This window comes from Mirounga leonina, unplaced genomic scaffold (assembly GCF_011800145.1).
Source record: "Mirounga leonina isolate KUSES-001 unplaced genomic scaffold, KU_Mleo_1.0 Mir_101609, whole genome shotgun sequence".
Lineage (NCBI taxonomy): Eukaryota > Metazoa > Chordata > Mammalia > Carnivora > Phocidae > Mirounga > Mirounga leonina.
Window position 1 is genome coordinate 9102634 of NW_023270164.1, and position 15515 is coordinate 9118148.

Genomic DNA, 15515 nt, shown 5'->3' on the forward strand with positions numbered 1-15515 from the left:
AGTCTTCCCGGAGGAGATGACATTTGAGCAAAGACCTAAAAGAGATGAAGTGTCAAATGACTACTGGGAGAAGAGTATTCCTGGCAGAAAAACCAGCCGGTAAAAAACGAGAAGCCAGCCTGGCCCATTCAAGGAGCAGCAAGGAGCCAGAGTGATGAGAACAGAATGAGCCAGGGGAAGATCAGCAGAGTAGGGCAGAGTAGAGGAAGAATGACAGGAATATCATTCTGTAGGCCCTTATGGGCCACAGTAAAAAATCTGGCTTTTAATCTGAATGACAGGACCGGCTATGGGAGGGGTTGCCTGAGGACGGACTGCCATTTCCCCATCACTCCTACTGTCTTCTCCCTCCAACACCCCCCTGACTCAGATTCAAGATGAGGGTGTCAAGTCAGTAGGTCCTAGTGGGAAGCTCAGGAACCCCTTCTTCTTTCACTGGGATACTGCCCTTTAAATCTGGCTTTCTTGGTGGGGGAAAAAAAAAGAATTAGAGAATGTTTGAGAATCTAGGGGAAGTGTTTTTCAAGATCTCTGTGGGTTGCCTCAAAATCACTTTGCAGAACAGGAAGTGAAGAAAAGTAGGAAATAGGTTAGGAGAGAGAGCTGACCCAGGGGGCTTTGAGGAAGTTAAGAAACAGAGGGCTATCACACAGGGAGAGGAAGAAGGAGAGCTAGAACGCAAGTAGAGGCTCCTTACCCAGTGCTCCCAGTGCCATTGTTTACTGTTTATATAGCAGTACGTAAAATATTTAGAAAATCCAAAATAGATAAGTGGGACTACATCAAACTAAAAAGTTTCTGTGTCACCAGGGAAACCATGAACAAAATGAAAAGCAACCTACCAAATGGGAGAAAATATTTGCAAATCATATATCTGACAGAGGGTTAATATCCAAAATATACAAAGAACTCATACAACGCAATAGTGAAAAAAACAAAAATAAAAACAAAAAACCCCAAACAATCCAACTGAAAAATGAGCAGAGGAACTGAATAGACATTTTTCCAAAGAAGACATACAGACGACCCAATAGGTGCATGAAAGGTGCTCAACATGATTAGTCACCAGGGAGAGGCAAATCAAAACCACAATGAAATATCACCTCACACCTGTCAGAATGGCTGCCATTGGAAAGATAAGAAATAACAAGTATTGGCGAGGCTGTGTAGAAAAGGGAACCCTCATGCACTGTTGGTGGGAAAGTAAATTAGTGCAGCCTCTGTGGCAAAGAGTCTGGAGGTTCCTTCAAAAATTAAAGGTAGAGCTATTATATGATCCAGCAATTCCTCTTCTGGGTATATATCTGAAGGAAATAAAATTGGAAGAGATATCCACACCCCAATGCTCATTGCAGCATTATTTACAATAGCCAAGACCTAGAAACAACCTAAGTGTCCAGCGATGGACAAATGGATAAAGACAATGTGGTATATATGGATACAACAGGAGAGAATTCAGCCATAAAGAAACAAGGAAGTCTCTCTATTTGTGACAACATGGATAAAACTTGAGGACATTATGCTAAGTGCAATAAGTCAGAGAAAGTCAAATACTGTCTGATCTCACTGATACATGAAATCTAAAAAAAACCAAACTTACAGATGCAGAGAACAGATTGAGGATTGCCAGAAGCATGGGAGTCAGGGGTGGGGGAAATGGGTGCAGGTGGTCCGAAGGTACAAACTTCCAATTAAGATAAATAAGTTCTAGGGATGTAATATACAGCATGGTGACTATAGTTAAAGATATTGTATATTTGAGAGTTATTAAGAGAGTAAATCTTAGAAGTTCTCATCATAACAAAAAATATAACTATATGAGGTGATGGATGCTAACTGAATTTATTGTGGTGATCATTTCACAATATATACAAAGATCAAATTATGTGGCACACCTGAAACTAAAACATATTATATGTCACTTATATCTCAATTAAACAGGGAAAATTAAAATTTTCAGTTTATGGAAAGGAAGAAGAAGAGAAAGAAAGGAAGAGAGAAAGAAAGAAAGAAAGAAAGAAAGAAAGAAAGAAAGAAAGAAAGAAAGAAAAAGAAAGGAAGGAGAGAGAAAGAAAGAAAAGAAAGAAAAAGAAAGAAAGAAAGAAAGAAGGAAAGAAAAAGGAAGGAAAGAAGGAAGGAGAGAGAAAGAAAGAAAAGAAAGAAAGGAAGGAAGGGAGGAAGGAAGGAGACAGAAAGAGAGAAAGAAAAGAAGGAGAAAAAAGAAAGAAAGAAATGAGAAAGAGAGGGAAAACTCATGCCGTTGTGGACTTTACATCCTAATGGGGAAAAGATATGCTAAACAAATACTTAGACTATTTAGCAAGCCTACAAGACAAGAAGATTCTGAAAGGGGAAATAAAGGCAGCCCTCCTCAGTAGGAAAGATGTGGCTCTGAAGAGGAAGCTGTTTATGTTGTCACACACACATTTTTTCGAATAGGAATTAGCAAAAACAGAGACGAGTCTGGAGAGGTGTTGAGTGGTGACTGGGAGAGCAGGTCCCTTGCCCTTCTCAGCACTGCCTGATTCCTCAAGTGCTCACAGGAAACTCCTTGAGTTCTGGACATTGTACCTGTTCCATAATTTTCTCCGGACTATGGGCAGGACTTATTCAATGAGATGCGCCCTGAGCACCTCTCTTGATGGAAGCTGAGGTGATTTCTCTCCAGGGGAGGACCACGCTGGCTGGTCCAGGGTAGCCTCCATCTAAACAGAGTTGATATTGGAGCCTGGGACTCTGGTGCATCCTTCCCTTGTATCCTTCCTAACATATTGAACTTCGAGAAATCCCTCTTGCATTGAGGCTCCTGTGTCCCACACATGCCCTTATTTCCTTCCCAAGTCCTAGACGTCAGAAAACAGAGTCAGAGGGAGAAGCTGTCGCTTGGGGCCGGAGGAGCTGAGTTTCTTTTTCTTTCTTTAAGATTTTATTTATTCATTTGAGAGAGAGAGAGAGAGTGCAAGTGCAGGAGAAGAGGGAGAGGCAGAGGTGGGAGGGAGTAGCAAACTCCCTGCCAAGCAGGGAGCCCGATGTGGGGCTCGATCCCAGGACCCCAGGATCATGACCTGAGCCGAAGGCAGACGCTTAACGACTGAGCCACCCAGGCGCCCCGACAAAGGTCACGTTATTATCACTAACAGTAGCAGTAGCCAGAGTATCATCATTTATCCCAGTTTCCTGAGCTCCAGTTCCCAAAAGGTGATGCAGTGAAGATCATGTGAAGGCCAACACACACAGTGGGTTGTATTCCGGGAGAGGAACTCCAGCCTTAAGGAACCCAAATCTCTTCTAAAGGGCAGTAAGCCTGCCTGAACTTTGTTCCGGAAAGAGACATGATCTTTATCATACAGGACAGCAAACAAATCGGCCCTCCGCTTTGGAGGCAGATACTATCTCTATCTTCTGAAGTGGTTTGCTACACAAACACCCTTGAACACACAGTCTGGAACAAAAGCTCTCTGTTTTTGTGAGCAGTATCTCTGCTCATAAGACCTGCAGACATACAAGAGACCCATGGAGTATTGTCTCCCGACAATGTTAGCTGGTTTAAGCTGAAATAGGCATTGTTGCCCCCATTCTTCAGATGAGGAAAAGTGAGGCCCCGAAGCTAATTTGTCTAGGAGGTTAGGAGGCAAGGTGGGTGTGAGCCCAAAGCCTGGGTCACATCCGTAAGTACACAGAGCAGGTAACAGGCACTCCCTGTGTTACACACAGAAGGTACAAACACGGGAAAGGCGCGACCCTGCCTCTGAAGGACTGACAATCGGGGAGACAGAACGTGCCCTCGACGTGCCTGAGAAGTACATGGGGACCTGGGCGGGGGGCCCAGGGTCCTAACCAACTCCAACAGGGAGGGTCTTTCCTCACTTCTCTGTCTCTGTCTCTGTGTCTTTCTGTCTCTCTCCTGGGCAAGCACACACACAAGTGAACAGAAAAAATTTCTTAGAAATTGTTCTCTCTTTGATGCTTGCTACTGCCTATCTGCTAGAAGTCATGTAAAATAAATGAAATAGTAAGGGTAAACACTGTCTTTTTCCAGGGACGTGTTTGCTCCTGGCTGTTTTTCTTTTTTTTTTTTTTAAATATTGCATACTTACAACATAGTCTTATTTCTGGTAAATGTAATCATTCCGGGTTGCTGTGAGGTACACATCCCCATATTCTATATCTTTCCATAAAAAATGCCCTGATTCTAGGGACTCCTCCACCTCAGCCAGCCACAGAATCTCTGGTAGGAGCTCAGGCTGAAATGTAGCTCGTCACTTTTGGGGTTTTAAAACCCAAGAACTGGGGCGCCTGGGTGGCTCAGTTGGTTAAGCGACTGCCTTCGGCTCAGGTCATGATCCTGGAGTCCCGGGATCGAGTCCCGCATCGGGCTCCCTGCTCGGCGGGGAGTCTGCTTCTCCCTCTGACCCTCCCCCCTCTCATGTGCTCTCTCTCTCTCATTCTCTCTGTCTCAAATAAATAAATAAAATCTTTTTTAAAAAATAAATAAATAAAAAAATAAAACCCAAGAACTAAACCAGTGTGGCTGAGGCGAGGCAGCCATGGAAGGGGAAAGATGGCGACCCAGAAGACAGCTCTGAAATGGGGAGCCAGTCCCAGGAAGCTTTCCATGCCAGAACAGATTTTGCTCTGAACAAACAGACAACTAACTAGTGACCATTTAGGAGCTGGGGATAATGACTTGATAAAACTAATGTGTCAGGAAGCCAGCCATGCCTGCAAACATACAGGCGATGGACTACAGCGGATGTGACCCAGACACGGTGCTTTTCCGCCCTCACTGCACATGAGAATCGCCGAGGGAGCTTTTTAAAAATACCAATGCCCCAGCCTCACCACAGACTGTTTAAATCTAAATCTCTGGGAGGGTGGCCCAGACACTAATACTTTTTTAGAGCTCCCCAGGAGAATGACGGACTGCTAACAGGGATGGGATTTCTTTGGGGGGGGGGGGTGATGGAAATATTCTGGAATTAGATATGGGTGATGGTTGAGTAATTTTGTGAATACACTAAAAACCAGTGTGTTGTACACCTTAAGGGGTGGATTTTATGCTATGTGACTTATATCTTGCAAGCAAGAAAGCAAGGAAGAAAGCAAGAAAGCAAGCAAGCAAGAAAGAAAGAAAGGAAGAAAGAAAAAGAGGGGGCAGAGGGAGGGAGGGAGAGAGAAAGGAAGGGGAGAGGAGGGGGGCGGAGAATAAGATAGAAGGAGAAAGAGAGAAAGAAGACTCCCCAGCAGATCCCAACATGCAGCCAGAGTGGAGAGCCATTAGTCTAGAGAAAAGGAGACTTCTACTATGACTCAGACCCGGAGTACAGGGGCTGCGGTGGGGTGTGGCAGTGGGACAAGTCCCAGGGTAAGGGGGAGCTGGGAGGAACAGCATAGAGGAAAACTGGCCAGCAGTCGAGTTGGGTTGGTTACAGAAGGTGAGGAAAAGAGAAAAGAAGGTAAAGACATAAGCCAATGTTTTGAGCCTTGGTGACTGAAGAGACACAGATTCGGTACGGGGAAGGGGAAGAAGCCAGAGGTGAGTTCCATCTGGACGTGTAGAATTCATGCTGTTGCGAAGAATTCAGATGTTCAGCAAGCAAGTGGAGATTGAAGTAAGAGCCCTACACCGTGAACCATGAGATGGGAAGCAGAATATACAGCGATGAGGACTGGGTGGCCCCTCAGAAGCTATATCTTATCCTGTCTGCCCCTAATAGCTGTGTGAGTTTAAACAAGCCACGTAACCTCTGTGCATCTGTTTCCATATATGTGAAATGTGGTTAATGATACCTGCCCTACCTACCTCACAAATTTGTATGAACAAAACAAACGTTCAAGAGCTTTGAAAACTATAAAGTGTTGGACAAGTGTAAGGTGTAGGACATACATAGGCACGTGATTTTCAACAGAGGCACAAAAGCAATCCAACAGGGGAAAAAAGTACTGTCAATAAATTGTGATAGAGCAACTGGATATCCATATGAAAAGAAATTAACCCTGACCCCCCTACCTCACACCATACAAAGGTGAGATGTGAACTTTTTCACATGTTCTCACCTGTGGAAACATCAAACACTCTTTAATAAATGAATGTAGTCATTCATCATTAAATATTATTATTGTTGTGCTTTGATTTTGCTGAGCTAAGTCAACTATAAACCACTGGCTCCATAAATCACTGCAATTACTATCATTCTCTATTATAAAGAGGCTCATTCAAACGATGTCTTACATTGTCACCAAGGATCTTAAACATTGATTCCTTTACCTGACTCATCAGGTTAACCAAGTATGAAATAGCAGATCAAAGGGTTAGCTATTTCTTATCAAGCAGGTAAGATTAGTTTTCTGTACCTTAGCTAGGTGGGGCAGGGGTAGGGGTAAGGGGAAGAGAAATTTTCTTACAGGTGGAGCCACTAAAGTGGATTACATTAACTGTGGATTAACATCTTGACAGAGGGCGCCTGGGTGGCTCAGTCGGTTAAGCGACTGCCTTCGGCTCAGGTCATGACCCTGGAGTCCCGGGATCGAGTCCCGCATCGGGCTCCCTGCTTGGCGGGGAGTCTGCTTCTCCCTCTGACCCTCCCCCCTCTCATGTACTCTCTCTTTCATTCTCGCTCTCTCAAATAAATAAATAAATCTTTAAAAAAAAAAAAAAAAACATCTTGACAGAACCAGAGAAGAAAAATCTGCCAGTGGTTTGGCTGCAGTTGACACTGTTCTGAAGCCCAGCTTTAGAAATGCACTGGGATTTTGAGGAGAGCAGCCATCAGCCCCTGTGAGGTCTATAGCTCCTTATCAGGAACAGAAAGAAGTATCTTTCCCTATTACTTCTCCAGGATGGCAGCCAGGCCTCTAGGTGGGCTTCCAAGACTGCACTTGTCCACCCCAGAGAGTTCTAGAAATTCCCTACATACCAGAGACTAGTGAGAGTGGATCATCAGAGTCACCGCTTTAGCCATTCTCCTCACTTCTGGGTAAGATTCCTCTCTCAGAGAGGGCAAGGTAGGAGAAGGGGCAGAAAAAGGAAGACTCAACTCAACAAGTAACTTGTTAGGCTGTCAGAGAAAGTGGATTGCTAACCAATGGCAAACACTAAACACTTGCGTTATGTAAGGTTTTCACTGTTACATTTTTATATCCTCACTGCACAGGCGGTAGGGAATCCATCCCACGAAATTTGGTCTTTACTTACTACGGTAGTTTCCTAGGGCTGCCATAACAAAGTACTGCAAATTGGGTGGCTTCGAACAGCCCGTATTTATCACCTCACAGTTCTGGAGATTAGAAGCCTAAAACCGACGTGTCACTAGGGCCCTGCTCCCCGTGGAACCTATAGTGAATCCTCCCTCGCCTCTTCCTAGTCAGGTTCCCTGCTCAGCGGGGAGCCTGCTTCTCCCTCTGCCCCTCCCCCCCCCACATTTGTGCTCTCTCTCTCTCTCAAATAGATAAATGAATTCTTTTTAAAAAATTAAAAATATAAATAAGGTCACATTCTGAAGTACTGAGAGTTGGGACTTCCAAAATATTTTTTTTTTCCTATTTTGAGGGGAAAGTGCTGGGGGGGGGGGGCAGGGGCGCGAGCGTGGGGAGGGGAAAGAATTCAGTCTGTAACACAATCAAAGAACATCGATTCATGTCAGGAATTGCACATAGGATCCACGATATATTTCCCTGCCTGGAAGGAGAAACCAAAACTCAAAATATTGTAAGCTGTTGTAAGATCCCCAATTTCCTAAATTCTGGTTTTTACAGAAATAATTGAAAGGCAGACTGGATATCCCATCCAGGTTGATGGCAGGGAGCATGCAGATGAAAAAGCTGACAGAGTGACATGAAAAATTAAAGGTAGCCTATTAGCAAAATAGAAAATGAAGCAATAGGTGGTATTGTCTGGTTTAAAGCAGTGCACCATGTGGGCAATGCCGTAATCAAAACCGTTTACTTCATTTATGGAGAGAACAGCATCCGAGCACCTCCGAGAGCCAATCACAAAATCCTAACATTGTCGTAAATCCACATAATCTGATTCAACATAAAATAAGATGTGGAGTTCATTTAGCCAGCACTACATTCAGCTGCCATCCCTAGAAACGGACAGATGTTGCTGGAGAAGGACTATTTATTTAGGCTCTTTGCTAATGTGAAAATTTAATCTTCAACCAATAAAATGTACCCCAATTAAATTCTTTGGGGACCGTGCAACTGAATAAAACCCAACTGGATCCCATATCAAATACTCTGTGGATAATTGAATTTTTGAAAATCTAATCATAATATAAACCAAGAGTCAGCAAGCTCTATTTGTAATGGGCCAGATAGCAAATGTTTTAGGCTTTGCAGGCCAGATGCTCTCTGGTAACTCTTCAGCTCTGCTGTTGTTGCACAAAAGCGGCCACAGACAATATGTAAACAAATGGGTGGTGTGGCTTTGTTCCAATGAAACTTTATTTACAAAACCAGACTGCAGGACAGAAAGAAGACCACGTGAAAACACAGATAGAAGACAGCCGTCTATAAGCCAAGGAGAGAGGCCTCAGAAGGAACCAAACCTGCTGACACTTGATCTTGGATTTCTAGCCTCCAGAACCGTAAGAAAATAAATTTTTGTCGTGTAAAACACACACACACACATACACACACACACACAACCAGACAGCAGGTCAGATTTGTTCCATGGGTTGTAGTTTACTCACCCCTGGTTTAAACATACTAGAAGGACCCTTATTACATAAACGAAATTTGTAAGGAGTTATTTATTACATTAAAAAGTCCTTTTGGGATGCCTGGGTGGCTCAGTCGGTTAAGTGTCTGCCTTTGGCTCAAGTCATGATCCCGGGGTCCCATGTGGAGCTCCTTGCTCAAGGGGGAGCCTGCTTCTCCCTCTACCTGCCGTTTCCCTTACTTGTACTCTCTCTCTCTCAATCTCTCTCTTTCTCTGACAAATAAATAAATAAAATCTTTAAAAAAATAAAAAATTAAAGTCCTTTTTCCCCCTTTTCCCTACCTCACGCACTTTTTTTCCTTTTTAAATAAATTGAGTGTAGATGATTGGATTTGCTCCAGACAAGGTAAGCCCATACTGAATGTCATTTCCACTGGAAGGAATCTTGAGCAGTGATTTTCTTAGTCTCCTAATATGAAATAAGCCTGTGTCTAAATTGCCTCAGAAAGATGAGAATGTGATGATCCACTAAGAGCTACAAGAAAGACCCATAATTGCCTTAATAGTCCATGCTCTCAACTTAAAATTGTTTTCCTTGCTATCTAACCCCAATTTCTTGCTGCTACTTAAAACCATTTCTTTTTGACTTATCTTCACCAAGAGAGAATGAACATTCAGCCTGTCACTCCCTGTAATGTTACCCACCTCTGGATGATAATTCATAAAGTCTGCCAGGGATAATTAAGGTTTGCTTGGCCATAGGTAGCCTGTCCCCTCGGGCAGCTCCTTAAAGCCACAGGCATTTTCACAGAGCATAGCATCTATAATCTCTTTTTTTTTTTTTTAAAGATTTTATTTATTTATTTGAGAGAGAGAGAATGAGAAACAGAGAGCATGAGAGGGGGGAGGGTCAGAGGGAGAAGCAGACTCCCTGCCGAGCAGGGAGCCCGATGCGGGACTTGATCCTGGGACTCCAGGATCATGACCTGAGCCGAAGGCAGTCGCTTAACCAACTGAGCCACCCAGGCGCCCAGCATCTATAATCTCTTATGCCTCTTTTAGAGAGCCCGTATCCCCATCCTCCCTTCCTCCCTGCAACACTCCTACCAGGTACAGCAAGTATTAAAAACAACAACAACAACAACAAACACCCCAAAAAACAAAAAATGGAAAAGAGGGAGAAAGACTAAACGGTCATTGGACTGGTTAAAGTATAGATTTAAAATAGTCCATTATTTAGCCAACACATTTGGCTTCTTCTGTAGCACTCATGTGGGGAGCCTTGAAAATACAATTGACCTCTGAGAGAGAGCCGGCAGAATCCACGCAGAAATGCGATAGGCCACCTGTGGGAGGAATGTGACACGATTGTCACAGATGGGACTCTTCCGACCTGGCAGACATAGTTTTCGTGGGAAGCTTCAGGGCCCCTCATTGCAGGGGCATTTTCCACAGCCCAGGAGGGGAGTCCCAGCTACGTGTTCATATAGTCAGATATTTCTATAAAATTTGCAAGTCCGGGTCTTAGTTCGGGCTGCTGAGCAAAATAGCATAGACTGGGTGGCATAGACAAACATTTATTTCTCACAGTTCTGGAGGCTGGGAAGCCCACGATCATGGTGCTGGCAGATTCGGGTTGATGGGAGCCCACTGCCTGGTTTGCAGACAGCTGTCTTCTCTTCTGCTCACGTGGCAGACAGCAGAGAGAGGGAGCTCTTTGAGTTTTGGGTTTGTTTTTTTTTTTTAAAGATTTTATTTATTTGACAGAGAGAGACACAGAGAGAGAGGGAACACAAGCAGGGGGAGTGGGAGAAGGAGAAGCAGGCTTCCCGCGGAGCAGGGAGCCCGATGAGGGGCTCCATCCCAGGACGCTGGGATCATGACCTGAGCCAAAGGCAGAAGCTTAACGACTGAGCCACCCAGGCGCCCCGAGTTTTGGGTTTTTTAAAAGATTTTATTTACTTATTTATTTATTTGAGAGAGAGAGTGAGCGAGAGAGAGAGAACACAAGTGGGGGGGTGGCAGGCAGAGGGAGAAGCAGACTCCCCACTGAGCAGGGAGCCCAATGTGGGGCTCGATCCCAGGACCCTGGTATCATGACCTGAGCTGAAGGCAGATGCTTAACTGTCTGAGCCACCCAGGCGCCCCTGGTTTTTTTTTTTTTTTAAATAAGGGCACTAATCCCATCATGAGAGCTCCAGTCTCATAACCAACTCACATCCCACAGGCCCCACCTCCTAATACCATCACATTGGAGGTCAGGATTTCAAAATATGAATTTGGCGGAGACATGAACAACCCACAGCAGTCAGAGAGTATCATTACAAACAACTAAGACCACTGTCCTTTTCCACTCCAATGCACTCCCCATCACCCTTCCCCTCCTCTAGGGTGGTGGTGGAGTGGCTGTGGACGTTCCTAATAAATATATATTCACTTCAGATTGGATTTACTTCTAAATAAATATCCTCACTTAAATCTAATTTTCTTTTTCTTTTTTTAATTTTCTTTTTCTTAATAAGAGCCTCTGTTCACCCCCAAACACACACACACACACACACACACAAACACTACCCCCCCCACACACACACACACCAAGACTTGTCTCTGTATCCTGGTTACAATCTCAGAAAGGAAAAAGACCGAATGTATTCATCAATCCCTGGAGTCCCTTTTAGGAACCTGGCACGGTTTTAGGTGGTAGGGTAACAGTGAGCAGTGAAAACTCCCTATTCTTCTGAAGCTTACATTCTGGCTAGACAGGGACTGATGGAAAAGATCAAGTAGTGATAAATATCCTGGTGGAAACAAAACTGGGTGGGGAGTGACTGGAGTGTAATGGTCCAGGAAGTCCTGTTAATAGCAGTTACAATTAAGCTGAAAGTACTCCACGTAGAGGCACTAGTGAGCACAAAGGTGCCACTTGAGAATGAACTTAATGTATCTCAGGAACAACAACAACAAAAAGGAGATGAAATCTATTGAATTGCACCTGTTTGGAAAAAGCGTGACCCCAAAAGAGTCAGGTTCCAGACTAGAAAAGGAAGCCCAGGAACCCAGAAGCGGGCCGTGTTTTTTCCAACACTGACTAAGAAGAAACACACACAGCTGGGATAAACAAGCCATTGGGATTAGTCACCACACCTCTCCTGATCCCGTCCTTACCCCCTCTTTTTATAACAAGTCCCTCATCCCCCCAAATTCCTTCAATGAGAAGATAGTTACTCTGGCTAAGAGACATGAGTCTTACGGCAAATGAAGCAGGTTGTCCCCCCACCAGGCTGAAAAATTAAGACATTGGCATTCTGTCTCTTTTCAAACATGGGTCAGCTCCCTCAGAGTACAATCAACACTGCGACCACTAACAAAGTTCAGGTTCTGGATCCTCAAGGCTGAAACCAACCTGGGCAGCCTGATCTGGGCAGCCAGTCAAGCCCTCAAGAGACAATCCTTCATTTTGATGTCGCCACCCTCAAACTATGGCACTTTAGGAGGAAGGGAATATGTGGAGAACAGGATGGACCCTAAATGATTTTTGAATTAGAGCACCACAACCATGCCACCTCCAGGCAGATTTCCCGCAAAGAGATTAGTAAGTTCCCCAAATGTATTCATACTGCTTTGTTGATAAAAGAGAATCTTGAACTCTGTACAAGAAAATAAGTTTTCGGGATGCCTGGGTGGCTCAGTTGGTGAAGCGTCTGCCTTCGGCTCAGGTCATGATGGGATTGAGCCCTGCATCGGGCTCCCTGCTCATGGACAGCGTGCTTCTCCCTCTCCCTCTGCCCCTCCTCCCTGCTTGTACTCTCTCTCTTTGTGTCAAATAAATAAATAAATAAATAAATAAATAAATAAAATCTTTAAAAAAAAGAAAGGAAGTTTGCTAGTTGGTTATCATTGAAGCAAAATCCCCTCTGCTATAGTCCTAAAGACATTCTCTTTCCAATGTTCTACCCCTTGATCAACACTACAACCCTCTCTTCTGATCGCGACTACCATGTGCCAGGTACTGAGCACTTATTATTTACAGTTCTCCCACCTGCCTTGCCAAGTAAACATTACTGCTTACAGAGAGGAGGAAACTGAGTCTTACAGAGGTTGAGAACTTGCCCATAATGACAAAGACATTAGGTAGGCGGTAGAGCCAAAATTAGAATGTACTTTTCAAAGAACTCTGCCTCTCTCAAAATTGCCAGCATTTTCTAGACTCCCTTGAATCCAGAGTAAATAGTGGGATTTCAGTCCTACCATTTATACCTAAAAAAAAAAAAAATTTAAGACCGTATCTACAGTAGATGTTAAACACCCAGGAATTCACGTCTGACTGGCTTGGCAAAGGGGCAAAAGCGCCACATAGAAATTTCTTACTTTGAAAAAATCTTGAAAATTATTACCACTCCACAGCTTCAAGGGAGGAGGTCTCATTTAGATGGAAGATTCTTGGTTTCTCTCAATATCATGGAACATCTCGGATGCCGCTAACATTCTCTACCTTGACTGGTTTCACAGATGTAAACTTATATAAAAATTCATTGAGTTGTATACTTAAGACTTGTGCTCTTTACTGTATATACGTTATACCTCACTTGAAATAAAAACAGTGTGTAAAGAAACTTCTGTTTGAATAAAATGGAGTATGGAGAGTCTCTAAGTGGATGCTTGGAGAGGCATATAATGTGTCTGGAATGATGCACAAAAATCCAGTGACAATGGTTGTTTGGGCACGGCGGGAAGATGCAGGGTGGATAGAGACCCATTTGCACTGTAGATCCTCCTGCATCCGGTAAATTCTTACTATATAAGAATTTTTATTCTATTAAAAATTATTTAAAATTCTATTTTTTAAATTAGTAAATAAATACTTTCCAGGAAAAAGAAACACACAAACCCACCAAGTTCCAAGAAATGTACCAAAATCAATCTGGCGAGGCAGTCTGCATTTACAATGCTTGGAGGGAGCGCAGTTTGAAGGTGGAGATTTTCAAATACAGTATTCTGTTTTTCCAGCATGAGGAGAAATGAGGATTTGCATTCCTTCTCTCCACAGTGGTTGTTATGACGTCCAGCTAATGATGGGGGATGAGGGTGAGGTTGGTGGGTACATGGAAAAGGAACATCTAACTTGTTCAGAAGCAAACATGCATTGATAATTACCATGAATGAATAATTGCTACTGGGTAGGATTTTTACATTTTTGCTTTTGTCTTTCAACCCTTTGTTTTCCTTCCATTTTTGTTCTTCTCGAGTATGTGTTTATCATAGAAAGTAGACATGAGGAATTCAGAGCAAACTCTATTCAGATGACCTAAACTGAGATGCCATTGGGGTTAAGGAGACAATGACGTACATGCAAACTACAAAAACAGATCAATCCATGTGTCTCATTTAGACCCCTGTTCCTATACCACTTGTCCCTTTCCTCCCTAATCCCTCAGATGGCTTGTTCATTCTGGAGGGGGTGTTTGTGTGTCTGGAAAGCGTTGAGTTCTTTTTTTTTTTTTAAGATTTTATTTATTTATTCATGAGAGATAGAGAGAGAGAGAGAGAGGCAGAGGGAGAAGCAGGCTCCCCGTGGAGCCGGGAGCCCGATGCGGGACTCGATCCCAGGACCCTGGGATCATGACCTGAGCTGAAGGCAGACGCTTAACCGACTGAGCCACCCAGGCGTCCCAAGCGTTGAGTTCTTTGTCCCTTGTTATCTGCAGATTTCAGACCACTTTGCAAGAAAAATGCATGATTATTCTAAACTAAATGAGAAAAATGAGTTACAGAAAAAATGAAATGATGAGCACAAGATACTTCAGTAAAATAATTGCACAAGCAGAACAAGGACAGCTAAAACAAACGAAAACTTACCTCAAGACCTCGTTTACTCTTAGTTCTACTGAGCTCTCTCTTACAGTATATTGAAAGAATTTTATATTCTGGTTTGTTTCTGGGTAACAGAAACAAGTTACCCAGAATAGAGATAAGTTTACCATTTCCTAACACAGGGTTTCTCAACCTCAGCGCTACTGACATGTTGGGCTGGATGATTCTTTGTTGTGGGGGGTCACCCCGTGTATGTGAGGATATTTAGCAGCATCCCTGGCCTCTACCCACTAGATGCCAGTAACACACGCTGGTCACAACAACCAAAAATGTCTCGAGACATTGCCAAACAGCCCCTGTAGGGCAAAATGACCCTGGGTTGAGAGCCACTGTCCTAAAGGCAGATAGCTAGAGATATTTATTCCAGGAAATAACACTGGCATCTCTTATTTCCAGAAAACGGGCATGTGTATGCCCAGAGACTCCATCCTTAAAAAAATAATTTTATAAGCTTTTAAGAGGAAGTGTACTGGTATCTGTCATTTATTTTGAAATATGTTAACAAAATATGATGGATAGACATGTGATAAAAGAAGCATAACAAAATCTTAATTATAGAATCTAGATAATAAGTATCTGAGTGTCCATCCTAACATTGTCTCAACTTTTCTGTACGTACAAAACATTTTCATAAGAAAATATTGGGGGGAAAGATTTCGTGCATATTTGACTATCACAGTTAGAAAATCAAGAGGCTCATTTCACATTATTATCTTCAATAGAGATACAAGGAACATATCTCACTGTCAGTACTGACAGGGATATTCTTTTTCCTCCAAAACCATGTTGTTACAGCTAAGTAATCTAATCACATGAACAACCTACCCAATAGTCATGGGAAGTTCAAAATAGTGAGAATTGACTCAGCTGAAAGAGGACTCAGATTCACTAATTGTCCCATTTTGTAACTGAAGAATCTACATCCAGGAGAGAGTATTCCCTGTATTTTTAAAGAACTGCTTTACACAGGAGTCTTTTT